Genomic DNA, 14,509 nt, shown 5'->3' on the forward strand with positions numbered 1-14,509 from the left:
AATATTGAAGAACAATGATGAACAAATGAAGAACAGTAGAGGAATTACCAAGAATCCTCTTGACAGATCCGAAAACCAATCGAAGATTGACTCCTTCTAGTTCGAACCCTATGTAGCTATGCTAAACTAGAGATCTAGTTGATGTGGTGGCTCTAGGGCTTGATCAGAGGCTCTCCTCCTAATGAATGAATTAGGGTTTGAGGAATGAGAATGAGTGCCTCCTCCAGGGGCCAGAGGGCCTGCTTATATAGCCCCTCCAATTGAATGTGGGCCGTCGGATCAAAACGACCTTAATCGCACAGTTTTCCTTAATCCTTTAGGTCGGTGGAGCATTATCCGCGAGACGGAGCCTGATTGGCTGAGAGCCTTGGGTGGGCACCCAAGGGGGGAGGGCGGGCGCCCAGCCCCCAGGCCCGCTCGGCCTCCCGCTCGTTCCCGTGGCTTCTGGACTCTTCTAGATGTTAGATAATTGCAGTGCACGTTAATATCTCTATGTAAACCCGACGTGTGGACCTTTCCTCCGTATTCTCTGATAACCCCCTGCAGAAATAGACAAACACTAAAACTCGTGGAATTCTATCAGATAAAACCCTAAGTCTGGGTGTTGGCCGCATTTGGATCCTTTTTTTTATTTATTTGATGATTATATTTGATACTTAAGGACCGTCAACACCTTGCCTTGATGACTCACGCCAGCAGTTGGCCTAGGCTCGTGCGTGGCCGTGCAGAGCCCTATGATAGCGGCTCACGAGCATCACCACCACGCTGCTCCTCGATGGCTCAGCGGCTCGGCAATGACTGCCCACGTGCATGGCTCGGCCATGGCTGCCCACCTGCGTGGCTTTGGCCTCCCCTAGCGCACCCGGCTCACCCTACACCATCTTGCCCAGGCACGCAGTGCTCTCGACGACTTGTGACCACTCCTCAGACTGGCTACCCGAGTGCCCGCCTACCATGGCCCCATAGGGCACGCGTGGACCGGGGCAGGGCCAACGCAGGCTCTCACGTGAGAAGAGGGAGGCGCACTCTCCCCCTAGCAGCGGCAACACTCCTAGGAGCTCCTACCGGCTGGCTGGCGGCAACTGGGCTGGGGGCTAGGGTTTGCAAACCCTAGCCCCTAGCTTGTATACCCCTTCCCCCAATTGGGCTAAATTGACGACCTAGGCCCAGGTTGGGGCCTGCTAGCTTTCAATCTGGGCCAATTATCATTGGTTTTTTTCTTCTGAATTACCTAATTTATTTTATTCATTTTATTTATATAGATTTTTTTATTCTCTAAATTACATTAGATAGTCAGTCTAATTTTTCTATAACTTTACACTAATGTATGACTGCTACATTGTATATATTTATATTTTGCAATCATATTATGAATAACAAATTTCGTGCGTGTCGAACATGTCTTGTTTTTACAATTCCCTATCATATGTACATATATAAATATTTTTATGGTCAATTTTTTCTCTCTATTTGGAATGCTTTTTCACTAGATGTCACCTTGCTTTAATATTAATTTGGTGACCACAAGGTAGTACTCATACTACTGTAGGATTTATTCTTCATTGTGCTATCCCAAAATTAATAGTAAACATACAAGGACTACATTCCAACGTGAAAATATATAAAATGGTCTACACCCTCATGGTGACTACTTATGTTCCACAAAATGAGAAATCAAAATACCATAAAACACATGCAAAGTCCATCTTGCTTCACATAATCAAGTTTACCTTGTTATGTATATACGCAATTTTACATTGCTCTACATACACAATTTCACATTTCTTTTACATATGCAAATATATTCTTGTTAATTTCACAACCCCACAATTAGTTAAATTAATGCAAATAAACATGTAGGCAATGGCCACCAAAGAGTTCGATGCCCAAGTTTCTTCTAAGAAGGAATTTGCCGAGCTAGCTCTTGATGGACATAACTTCCCTACATGGGCGATAGATCTCAAAGTGAGTCTATCGTTGCACGTAATGTATAAGACAATTGACACTCCCAAATAGGGAGATGCTTGTCTAAGCCAACCAAGTACCATGCCTTGTACATAATAAGGAACCACATCCATCTAGATCTCAAAGCTGAATATCTGATGGAAGAGGACCTACAGGCTCTCTGGCTTGCTTTGCAACAATGGTATGAGCAACAAAAGGCTGTTATACTCCCGGAGGCCACTCATGAGTGGAACCACCTCCGCATTCAAGATTTCAAATCTGTGAATGAGTTTGACCACGCCATGCACAAACATAGTTCCAAACTGAAGTTTTGTGAAAAGGTGCCATCTGACGTAGAGAAAATTGAAAAGATCTTGTCTACCATGCTTTCCCTCATATGATCCTCCAACAACAATACCATGAAAGGGGGTTCAGTCTACTCTGAGCTCATTAAAACATTACTTTAGGCTAAGAGGCATAATGAGCTCCTCATTTGGAACTCTAATCAAGGCTCTATTGGTGCCAACCCCTTACCATAAGTACATGCCAATACTCAGAAATAGACACCAAAGGATGCCAACAAGAATGACAATCCTAGATCCTCCAAAGGCAAATAGACTTTTAAACCTATCCATAGTAACGGTGTCAAAATTACTTAACATCACTTAAGCTAGGTTGTCATCCCTAACATGATGTAGAAGTGCTTGTATTAAATTTATATGCTTTTCTAGGAATAAATAAATAAATAAAGGATCCACAAGCGCACAGATAAATACTGATGTAACATTTTAACCACGAGTATTCCAGGTATCGTTATTTATATTTTTACGACTGGGAAGGACTTGCAATGGATAATAAGCAATGAGCACTGCATGTAATCATGGAGACATTAACCATGTCTTTATCTATCTCTCGTGCAGGGTAAGTATCACATAAGATAAATATATGAATATGAATAATAAGTGACAGATGATAAATAAGAATTCATAGCCATAAGATAAACATGATAATTCAATTAGATTACTCTTATTCTATAGCACTGGGATGGTATTAGGACAATCTACAAGACAAATCCTAAGTGTTCTAACTATACTGTCAAAGCATACATTGATTAGTGCAAGTACACCTAGCATCATCACTAGAAAAAGGTTATATCTAAGCATAGTGATATTAGCAAGAAAGATCATGAACATAGCAATCACTTTCCTATAATAATGGTGCTCTACAATCCTTATAATCGGGAAAAGGAATACAAAGGACTCAATAGGAGTGTCACTCTCATGATCTACCTCAAGCTCCAGACTATAATGGGTAATCGTAGATAAATACGGTTTAGGCACCTCGCCTACACAATATCTATCACTTACCCATCTGCCTAATGAGTAAGTGCTATACGATCCTATGCATAAACATAATTCTAATCTAACTATGCTAAGCATAAAATCAAAGTAGACTAAGAACAATATAATTGAGAACATAAGCAAATAGAATAAAGTCAATTCTGATATAATCAAATAGATCAAAGTCATATTCATAGTAGCAAGAACTAATATAAATATAACAAAGAGAATAAGAGTTTACCAAGAACTAAAGATTAATCTAGACTCCAAGATTAACTTCACTCCTTCTAGATCTATTCCTATGTAGCTATGCTAAAGAACTATAGGGATCTAATTGAGATGGTGGCTAAGAATCCTATAGAGACAGATCCATTCGAGGGACCCCTCTCTGTCTAATTCTTCTCTTGATATTCTCAAAGAATAATTATGAACTCCTCTCTAGGGGTGTCAGGGTCTTTATTTATAGCCCCCTAGGAAGCACCACAACCCTTGGATCAAACCGACTTAAACGTGCGCTTAAGATTAATCCTCAAAGTCGGTGGAGACAGGATCTGCGAGGTTCACTGTGATTGGCTGAGAGCCCCAGGTGGCTGCTCCTAACAAGGTGGGGCGCCCGCCCTTGCCCTATGGCAGGTGGGCCCCACCTTTCAGGTGGTGTCTTTCCAAACCTTCTGGAGTATTCCTGAGTTGACGTTTCATGTATTCTCTCTATGTAAATTTGACATGTGGACCTCCTTTTGTTCTTATTCCGATAACCCCATGCAGAAATAGACAATCACCCAAACTTGTGGAATTCTGTTACTGATAACCCTAAATAGTATTCCAATTTAAGTCATTTCTCATGCTATATTGACGGTTAAAAAGAGTACTTATCTACCATCAACACCCATAAGCCTTTAGGTGCTAAGGGCAAGGGTAACAATTTCAAGTCGAAGGACAAGTCCTCAACATGTATAAAGTGTGGTTGCTATAACCACCCGACTAAGAAATGCCGTACCGCTAAGCACCTAGTGGAACTGTACTTGCATTCCATGAGACATGGACGCTCCAATCAAGGATGCTCCAACCAAGGTGGACAACCGTCTGAAGCACACTTCAATGATATGGTAGCCCTAGGATGCTGCAACTCCGCCCCAGTAGAATTGAGCAACACATTGGTGCCTCCTCCACCCGATGGCATGATAAATGACTCCACTAACAACATGATCAACGAATATACTTCTGATGATTTGTTTGGTGACTTCAACTATATTGATAGTCATTTTTGAGATTTTAACATTTTCACCTCAAGGTTGTAATAATTAACAATTTGTTTTTGCTTCCACACTTTTGATATTCCTCAATTTAATATCAATTATATGTTTATATTTTATATATATTCATGTTGAGAATTTCATTCTCTATTACATTATCTATTTTTCATAGATTGTATGGGAGTCAATCTGATGGATGAGAAAATGTGCCTAGTGGACAATGGCACCACTAACTTTATACTCAGAAAAATAAAATATTTCCAAACTCTCACAAAGACAAAGGAGATGTTTTAACAATCACTGGACACGGTACCGTAATAGCAGGCTCTGGACGAGCCATTATTACGCTCCCTATGGGTACAACGATCACAATTAAGGATGCACTCTTGTATCCCGATTCAACTCGTACCTTATTGAGTTATAGAGATATCTACAAAAATGGGTATCATATCGAAACTCATCATCAAAATATTACAAAGGATAACGGATATGGCAGAGATACTCTCGAAAGAATTCCCTCAACTTCATCTGAATTGTACTATTCATATATAAAACTCGTACAACATTCCAAACTTGGCATGATTGCCTTGGTCACCCTAGCATAGGGATGATGAAAAAATTTACTAGCAATTCTATTGGTCACTCGCTAATCAATGCAAAATTTTCTCAATCCTCAGATTATACTTAAACTGCATGTGCAACTGAGAAATTAATTTTGAGGCCCTCTTCCATCAAAATAAAAGTTGAACCACTCAACTTCCTTGAACACATTCAAGGGGACATATGTGGTCTGATAAATTCTTTATCTAGACCATTTAGATACTTCATGGTTCTAATAGACGCATCCACATGATGGTCTCATGTGTCTCTCTTATCGACATGGAACCATGCCTTTGCCAAAATTATTGTGCAAGTTATCAAACTCAAAGGGCAACATCCTGAACATCAAATCAAATCCATTAGGATGGACAACACTGCTGAATTTTCCTCTCATGCATTCAATGATTATTATATGGCCTTAGGAATTCAAGTCTAGCATTCTGTCCCATATATCCACACACAAAATGGGTTAGCCAAGTCTCTCATCAAGAGAATTAAGCTCATTGCTAGACCACTATTGTAGAATTGCAACTGTTGGTGCAAAAATTGGTATCTTACACCAACAATCTCGAGGGCTCCTCAGAGGGAGTGCAGAAGCTAAAGTCCTAGACCTCCTAAGCCACAAACGCACGAGCTTAATGAATTGATTTCAGGGTGTGCCAGTCAATTTGACATGAAATTGATAAGGTAGAAGTACAAAAGTCAAATTATGGAAGTTGCCGGTTGTTGCTAGATAGTTCCGAGATGTATGGCCTTAAGAAGCCGTTGAATAAAGAAAATTAACTAAAAAGTCAACTCTTGATGATGATGCAAAACGATAATTATTATCAAATATTTAAACTCATCGAACAATTGGATCTTATGGATGAATGTGATTAGATCGTCTATTTAGTCGATACGCTGTGTGTAAATAAGAGATATCTTACGTACATTATCCACTTATCTATTAAATAAATGATAATTTATTAAAACTGGTTTAAAGGCCTGTGGTCTTAATAAATTACTTTCATAATTGTATTGAATTTATATTCACTTGGTCTAAAGGCCAGTGGGCTTCAATAAATCCAACATAGATTGCTAGTTCATTTAATGCACAAGCGGGTTCATACACGCGCACTATTTGTTTGAGCTTAGCTGGATCGACTATTTAGCCGATACAGGGTCCATGAAGCACGAACAATATATATCTACTTTGTTTCGCGTTAATTATCTTACCAAATTAATTATAACAAAAATAAATATCTCGAATACACAACATGTAACAACCAAGATCAACAGGTTAATTATCTTAGTTTCGCTTGATAATCGTTGTTTATTTAGGGTTTATATTAAGCGTTTAGATTTGAATCTTGAACTAACCTGTCCAATCTTGATTGGGCAGAATATTGTTACAATAAATTAAATATTAATCTTTGAATAATATTGATAACTTAATGAATCTATTAAATTTCCAATTTAATAGAGCCGATAACTAATTTGAACCAATATTTATAAGAGATTGAAGCAATACAGCCTTACAAATATAATTCAAATCGATAACAAGTTCACAATTGAGCTTGATATGAGTTCAAATGATGCAGCCATGACAAATTAAACATGAACCATGACAAAACTTACAAGCAAACTGAAGGTCAAAATCAACCGATGCAGCTCGATTTGTCGAAGGTCTGGTCGAGATCTACTATTACTCCTACTCCTAAGGTTGGTGGCCGAAGCCAAAAAGGATTTGTATTTTGATTGTGTATATTCTTACAAGGATCGGGTTCCTAATATTTATAGTCTAAAGTCCTAGTCTCATATCCTAATACAACTCTTTCCTCAAAAAGGCAATTTGGACTTTAACTTCTTCTTTCTTAGTTGAACCAGATACATTTCCTCCATCTTGCCTTGTTCTAACACCCTTCTGATCGACTAATTTTTTTGCGCCCCTTGTTTAGTCGATCCACTCATCCGGGTATCCCTCCTTCTATGAAGCAGGCCCACTGGCAGTTCCTTGACTCGCCAAAATTTAGGATTAACACATGCCCCCCAATTTTAGGATAAAACTGGTTTTATTCCAAAATTGCCACTCAAAACCGATACAGACATATTGATTACTTTGTTTCCTTCTCTGTCTTCTCTGTTTGTCGGCCTTAAAAGCTAGGGTTTTCCTCCAAGCATCCTTAGTCAAAAATTTGAAACCCACATAATCTGCCAATTTTCCACACGATTTGATCCCAATACACCAAATCCTTCAACTCGGTGACTTTTGCTCCAATGGCGTCCATCGACAACATCCCACAGGTATGCCTTCTTCCTTTGCTCCTCTGAATTTTTTTACCCTGTTAGCTTACTCTTACTCTTTTCTTTTACTTTTAGGATCTCCAGGGCCAAGTATTCATCCCACTTGATGGCAATCTGCACAAGATCTTCCTGGGTCCGATGGGTGATCCAAATCCTAGTAGGGTAATTATTGCCGAGACTAACAGAGTCCCCTTAAAGGAATCCAACATGCATCTACGTCTTTGGGAGAAAAGGGCTTCTATAAGGAACTGGACCTCAATTATCCCGAGGTGGAAAAATTGGTTGATCAAAGTAGCAGCCAAGAAAAGAGCAGATTGGACACTTAGGAACTTGGACCAGTGCATCTCCTTGTCCCTTTCTAATATCAAGAAGAATGAACCTATGCTCAATGCTACCTATTTCTTCTGGTCCAACACCTATAATGCTTTCCTCTTCAGACAAGGCCCAATGTCTCCAACATTAGCCGATGTTCACATGCTGACAGGCCTCAATATTGCAGGACACATCAACCCCTTCAGTCTATTGGTAAAACCCACTATTAAGCTTGATAGCACAAGAACTGGGGGTTGGTCCCAATACATCACCAATTACAAGACCGACAATAGGTCTGTGTCTGACAGAGAACACACAGCCTTTTTGAATATGTGGTTGGACATATATCTCTTTGTGGACAAGCCTGCTCCCCAACTTCCAATTATCTGACTTTGGCAGAAAAGATACCATGCAACTCTAAAATTCCACTTGGCAAGATTCTCCTTAGAGCATTGTATAGTCTTCCGAATAGAGTTTTCCAGCATCTGATGGAGAATAAGACTGTTCCAACCATCATAGGCCCTTGGTGGTTATTGCAATTATGGCTCAATCTCCATCTACAAAAGCTAGTGGCTCTAGAGCTAATCAATCTATCTTTCCCTTTAGAATATCTAGAAGAACAAGAAGATCAACTCCCAAGAAGTCAAAAGTTTCACCGATGTATGTCCTTTGGTGAAGCAGCATCGACAATTACTATTGATAGATCAACTACTGACTTCTTCAAGCTCTTCTATAAAGATTCCTAGAGGCAGCACTAGAGTGGTTTGTTTACTCAAACATTCCAGAATTTGAACTCCCAACATCATTCAGATTCTAGACTATTTATAGTTAAAGAGCTCAAAATTCTAAGCCATCTGGTAAGGCCAAGTATTCTACCTATCGAAGTTAGGCATGGCAGAGAGAAACCTCCAACTTCCTATGAATTTTTCTGCCTTTAATAGTAGCCAGACAAATGGGCTTTGGTCAGTTGCCCTAGCTTTGTTCTTTGCTAATAAGGTGAAGCCGAGGGAAACTGTCACCACTATAATAGAGTATAAGAGAATTCTTCACTTTGAACAATCTCTATTGCCAGAAGCTATTAGTGGATGGGAATGCACCCCTTTCACTTCTACAGTCTTTGATCATTGGTGGCAATAGTGGAGCCAGCACATCTTCAGTGAGCCAGTATCTGTTTACTGCTCTCTCTTAGACCCAGATTTCCAAGCTACACCTGAGGTGCATCTTTATACATCATGCCTCCAGATTTTCCTTACCTCAGAATACATTTACTTAATTTGATTGCTTACAGGATCTTGCTGGCCTAATCCCTCCATTGGTGAACTATAATATATGGTGTCTCAACCCAAGATTGGGCACTGATGCACCTTCTCTAAAGGCCTTGATGAAAAAGCCAGCATTAGACCTTCATGATGATCAGCCGATCACTACACTGAAAAGGAAGCAACCGACTCTTTTCTCAAAAGACAACTTCAAAGAAGACCAGAACAACTTCTTCCAAGCAGCTTAAGTCTTTAGCTGATGCGACTATTGAGGTAACCTTTCTGTTAACCTTCTAATCACACAACATACCTATGCATTGGCTAATTCTCAATTTTTTAGGACGTTGTTCAAGAATCTACTGCTGAGAAAGGACCCAAACTTCCTGATCCTCTAGAAGGCCTATCTTTTACCAACAGTGATGATGATGTTGTCCCTATCCTAGGCAATATTCCAAAAGTTTCCTCAGGTAACACCATATAATAGCTGGTAAGATAAATTCTTTTTCTTATACTAACTTATCTTTATGAATCCAGATCTCCAGCTCCTTGAAGTTGCTTCATCAACTATTCCCAGCTCTGCTGTGGTCTCAGTAGAACAAGTATGTCAAACTTCTTATCCTTATTCAGTAACATCTTCTGATGAATCTATTTATTTAATGCAGGAACAAGTTTCTTCACCTTACTTGCCATTCTCTTTGGATGAATATCTTGATGAAGAATCAATCCTGATCTCACAAGATACACCTCCAACTATACCTAATCACGTCAAAGCTCAATTGCAAAGAGTGATTAACCATCTAGAGCTGGATATTTCAATCTTGGTTCAAGATGCAGGATCTATTAAGAGATCTTCAACCAGATCAAAAATGATCTTCTTTATTCTTTGTAAGAAATGATTCAGCTAGCTGCATTCTTGGAAGCTAATGGCCCCAAATTCTTTAGTGCTCAATCCAGACTAGCAGCTCGAGAAGCTCAGAAAGACTCAGCTGCTACTGAAGGCCAATGCATTCAAGAAATCCTATCAGTCAAGAAAACAGTCGATCTCCTCAAAGAATGTCCTGCTGAAATCAACAAAGATGTGGCTGCTCTTAATGAAGAAAGGACATAGCTATTAGCTTAGCTGAAGACTATTGAAGATGCCATCAAATAGAAGGAAGAAGCTTTATCTCAGATCCCTGCATCTTTAGCCGATCAGAAAAAGAACAAGGCATCCTTGAAGGCTAAGCTTGACAAAATCAAGCAAGATAAGAAAGCCAAGATTCCTAGATCAGCTGAAGAAGACCAACATCAGATAGCCAAAATAGATAGCATTGGGCTTTCAACTTTAAATTCCATTTAAGTCTGTTCTAAACATGTAATTTGAATACTCTTATTCATTTACTTTGCATCCTGTAATTCTCAGACTTAACTTTTATTTACTTAGATTCCTTTACCTTTCAATAATTATATATTTATGTTAAAATCTTATCAACAATGTTAACCGAACCCAAGTAAAGTAGCTCCATCGACAAAGTTAGCCGATCCACTACTCAAACCTTCTGTGGTCACAGTTAGGTTGATCAGCTATTTTCTGCCACCCACATCCCTAGGATTATGGAGACATTTCAACTTTAGCCGATCCACTCACCCTAAATTCAAGGAACCAACTTTGTGATAGCCGATCCACTTTCTCTAGGGGATTAACTGCAAGCAGCTTCGACTTTCACTTACACCATTATAAATAATACCATAGCTCTGTTGACGGTAGATAACTCCTAATTTTAACCGTCAAGTAAACATGAAATGGACCTATATGCAAACACCTAGTAGATATAGGGTTATCACTAACAGAATTCTATGAGTTTTGGTGAATATCTATTTCTACAGCGTGTCAGCTGAAAACAACCAAAGATGGTCCACATGTCAGGTCTACATAGAGAGAACACCACGAACGTCAACTTTTCTGTAATCCAGAAGGTTTGAGGAGGCTCCAGACCCAATGAGAGGCGAAACGGGCACGGGTGCCAGGTGGCCGCTCAGAGACCCTTGGGCGCCCGCCCCACCGCCTTTGAGGATTAATCTTAAGTGCACGTTTAAGTTGATTTGATCCAAGGGCATGCTTCCTAAGGGGCTATAAATACAATGCTAACCCCCCTAGAGGCATCTCCTTCATCTTCTTTATTAGCTACATCCAGAGCAAAAACTAGGGTTTCATCAAGTAGAGAAGTAGAGGTCCCTCTAGTTCATCTAGTTATAGTTCTAGTTGTCTAGTTGTATATAGATTAGAGGGAGAGACAAGAGGAGAGAGTCAAGGAGGAGCCGGATCTGTCGGATCTTCCGCAATATTGTATTTTTGCAGCAACGAGTTCATCTTTGGTTAATCTCCAGGTACTTCAATTCTATAATTCCTAAGTTCTTATTTAATCTTCATATTTACCTTTAAGTTATTTATTGGATTCCCACTTGCATCAAGTGCTCTAGTTCTTTGATACGCTAGAGTAGTAATTAATAGGTTAAGCATGGTGCTTAGTCTTGCAATTACCTAGAATTGCACCCAATCCACCGTATTGTGGTGGTAGCCCCAGCATCATGACAGTCTTGACGGCCAACGTATTTCACCATGTTCAGATTGATGTCGTAGGACCGTAGTCAGACCTTCCTAGCCCTATCTCATCTCTTTCTATGGTTAGTGTTCTAATGTCCCAAGATAAGTAACTCTAGAGTAAATCCTAATTCCTAGATCAACCTATAGAACACTTAGAAAAATTCCTCTCTACCCTACAAAATTATAAATATAGTAATCCTTGGGCGTTCTAGAACTCAACTAGTACACTTCACGTTCTCCGTGGAAAATCAATACCTTGGAATACTCCCGGGTGAAAGCTACATCGATATCCGTACGTTTGCAAATTTTTCTATGTACGTTTAAAATACCCAACAAGCTTTCTGGTGCTGTTGCCGGGGAACGGTAGCTGTGCTAGTTCTGAGCCTAGTTCATCCATTTATCCTTTTTATTTTTACCACCTTTTCAAATCACCACCATCATGCCATATGAATTCCACTCTAACCTATAAATTCTCAACACAAAAGGGCGAGTTCTTAGAGCCACCACAATCGTCAAAGCCAATCACAGCTTCTAGCTATGAACTTCATCCTGGCTTTATAGCCATGGCTCAGGATCAATCCTTCTCTGGGCTAGAAAATGAAGATCCTCATAACCATCTTAGGGAATTTGAGCAGTTGTGTTCTTGCCTAGCTATTGATGGCATGACACAAGAGACCCTCAAATGGAAGTTGTTTCCATTCTCCCTTTTGGGTAGAGCAAAACAATGGTATGCTCATTCTGTAAGAGGTGTTAATGGAAATTGGGATGAACTTTGAGACAAATTTTGTCATACTTTCTTCCCTCTTTCTAAAAGAGCAACCCTTCATAGAGAAATTCTTAACTTTGAACAAAAAGAGAAGGAAACACTAGGAGTAGCTTGGGCTAAATTCATGAGCCTTACTAATTCTGGTCCAACCCATTCCTTGTCTAAAAACATCCTTTTAGAACACTTTTATCTTGGACTTAACAAGGAAGCTGCTCTACATCTTGACACCGCTTCAGGAGGTTCATTCTCGCATAAAAGCATAAATGAGGGGCAAGCCATTCTTGAGAAAATTCTTGAAAACACCCCTTACAATGGCATCTTTGATGAGTTTCCTGAAGATGAAAAAGAAGTCGAGCCCAGACCTGAACCACAAGTGGAGGAACCCACAACTGAATTTGATATTTCAATAGACTCTTCTAATAATCTGGTTGTTGAAAAACCTCCCATTGAGGGAATGCAAACTCAACCAAAGAATGATGAAACATCTCCTTTAGAGTTTCCCTTTGAATTCAAGGAGGATATTTTTGAAGATTATGGAAATTCCTTGAATTATCTTGTCCAAGTGAGACCTCAAGAAAAGACCACTCCTATTGAACCACATGAAGAATCAATGACTATAGAACACATTCAAAGCCTTTCGGCAATCATGAGTTATGGATGGCTAAGAGAAGCAGAGTTATCTCTCGAGGTAGCTCGAATCACTTTTTCATCCACCATTCTTCTATGCCAAGTTAGAGGGTCGAAGAGTCCACTATAATCTTTCTGTTGGGATAAATATTATTTCAAAAGAGTTAGCTAGAACTCTTTATCATGACATGCCCTTAACTCCATCTCAAAAGCTTTTGCAAGGACCATTGGGATTTATTCTTGAAAGCCATGGTGTATTAAGGATTGTTCCTATTAGAATCTTGAACTTTGAGATATCCCTAGATTTTCACATTTTTGAGATCCCAGAGATTCCTCTCTTGATTGGTAGACCAATCATGAGACTTCTACAAGAACAACCACAACGAGGTCAACTAGATTTCAAGGTTGGGAATTCCACTATTGTTGTCCCTCTTGCACAATCCATTAACACAATAGTGAAACCCAAACCTGAACCAGACCCTATTGAGGAGGTCTTGATGGTGTCTCAAGAAGAAATGGTCCAACCATTCTTCGATGAAGAACACTTCATTTAAGAAGAGGAAAAGTTGGCCAAGCCCATTGAGCTAGACATAAACGAACACCCTCAACCTCCTTCATTAGAGTTGAAACCTCTTCCACCTAGACTTAGATATGCCTTTCTTCACAACAACCGTAAAACTCCTGTCATCATCAGTGACAAGCTCTCTGAATATGAAACACAATAACTTGTCACTATTTGTTGATGCAAAAGTGGATCTGCAAACACAAAGGGCTAATACCCGATTCAACGTTAAGGCGTGCTAGCCGATTTGACCTTACAATCGACAAAGGTGGTAACTTGAATACTTTGGTCCCAACAACAGCGATGCGCCCGGATGCCACGGCCAAGAGGTATTCACGCAGAACTCGAGAACTCATCGAGTATGACTCGAAGAATTATAAAGAACTCATAAGTAAACGAAAATATGCGAGTTAACGAAGTCGTCGAAAAAGTAGATGTAAAACTTTTGTATGATATTGATTGGATTGTCCTCTTACATCGTTACCAGGCCTATATTTATACTCTATTCTAAAGAGTTACAACCAAATACGACTAGAATTCTAGTTCCAAACCTAACAGAACTCATACATAAAACAAATTCTAACAATTATGGAAAGTAACTGTTGACATCGTTTTTTGACACGTATCTGGAAAGTTAATAGAACCTAGATCGGCAGGCGGAAAAGGTGATGACTGGTTGACAAAGGAATTGCCGATGGGTTATGATGCCGATGATAAAGCAGGAGGATATGACCAAGTCTAGGAATAACGGTTGATCTATGCTGATGGCTGATATTAACGGTTGCCGATGCCGATGGAGGATGATATGCCGATAATAGTGGAGGAAGGCGTAGGAAACATTGGGAAGATGATGATGGTGTGCCGATCGCCTAGGATAGATAAATTAATGTTTTCCATAGTTATTAGAGTTTGTTTTGCATACGGATTCCGTTTAGTTTGGAATTAGAATTCTAGTCCTACCTGGTTGTAACTCTTTATG

The sequence above is a fragment of the Sorghum bicolor genome, chromosome 9 (genome assembly GCF_000003195.3).
Source record: "Sorghum bicolor cultivar BTx623 chromosome 9, Sorghum_bicolor_NCBIv3, whole genome shotgun sequence".
NCBI classification, from domain to species: Eukaryota; Viridiplantae; Streptophyta; class Magnoliopsida; order Poales; family Poaceae; genus Sorghum; species Sorghum bicolor.